Raw genomic sequence first — 1,496 nt, 5'->3', positions numbered from 1 at the left:
ATCCTTTTTCCGCTATTAATCTCTCGCTTTCTTCTCGCTCGTGACGTAGGTACGTACACACCACACACACACATACGCGCACACGACTCCGTGTCCTGCATGCTACTTGTATACCTACTTGTAGTGATTATATATATGCAGATGTGCATGTATGTATAACTGTATTTTGTAAAACGCGTATATATATATGTAAAACGGCACTTTTGACACGGCCAAGTTTTTGTTCGCACCGCGATATTTATGTATACCAGCTCACATGTTACATAACACACACATATTATAGTTTTCCAGGGTTCTCGGCTAATCGTTTATATATGTAAAATCCGTACACTGCGTATGATAGCCAATAGAAACCATTGTACCAATATACCTACACCTTGGTATATATATATGGCTATACCAGTATACAAACTGTCCCCCCTGAAAGATACCAATCGAAAATCGAAAAAAAAATTGTTTGTTTTATATTCTACATTATGACGTACCCACACCTACTAACAAGTAGTAAACAAAAACTACTTTCTCACCAGGGGCGTCCTTGTGGGGGAGGCGAAGGGGGCGACCGCCCCCCCCCCCCGTGAGTTGGATAGAGTATAGAATTACATACATAGTAATTATTGGTTAATTTTATAGTTTATATTATTTAAATAAAATATTTTTTTTTTTGTTCATCTTGTTATCAATTATCATGTTATCATGTTATCTTGTTATGATGTGTGATTCGTAGGTTCTGTAGCTGCTACAACCGTGGTTAACACAAGATTCTGTTTACCTTAAAGGTATATCTTAAATCGTGGTCCGTGGTTTGTAAATTTGTATACTATAATGACTATGGTGATTTGTTTTTAATAATGTAACATTTCAGTGACAAGATAATAAACCGCTTTGCTTAGAATAATAGATGTTTATGATACATCATAACACTCAGTATCTGAATCCCATGTAAATTAATAATATTTTTACTATTTCGCCCCCCCCCCCATAGCCAAAGTCTGGAGACGCCCCTGCACCCGTCGGTGTAAAAAACGACCCCGTACCGGGGTGTTGTATTAAATATAGGTACAATGCGCGTGTTTACGTTTGAATGAAAAAAAATAATGATAAGTATTGGTAATTAATGTAAATGTTGATAAACAGTCGTGTGTTTGTCAATATGTGGTTCAGTGGTTGTCACGATTTTTAAGAAGACGTCGTACCCGCATAATAATATAGGAAACGGTTATAGATAATAATATTATTATGACCGAATTGAGTTTGAAATAATACGACTAATTATTGAGTACGAACCGTTTTCTTCCAATTGTTATATAATATAGTATTTTCCTTACCCATCTGATACGATTTGGAAGCTGTGGTGGTGAACGACGTAAAATGTACTTAACGTTTACTATATAAATATAAAATATACATTTATTTATAATATCCAACTATCCAAGTGCCATCGTGAATCGCATTTTTGTTTTCCCCATTACTGACGAAGTTTCTCGCAGCATATT

Source organism: Acyrthosiphon pisum, chromosome A1 (assembly GCF_005508785.2).
Source record: "Acyrthosiphon pisum isolate AL4f chromosome A1, pea_aphid_22Mar2018_4r6ur, whole genome shotgun sequence".
NCBI classification, from domain to species: Eukaryota; Metazoa; Arthropoda; class Insecta; order Hemiptera; family Aphididae; genus Acyrthosiphon; species Acyrthosiphon pisum.
This window is presented reverse-complemented; position numbering follows the sequence as displayed.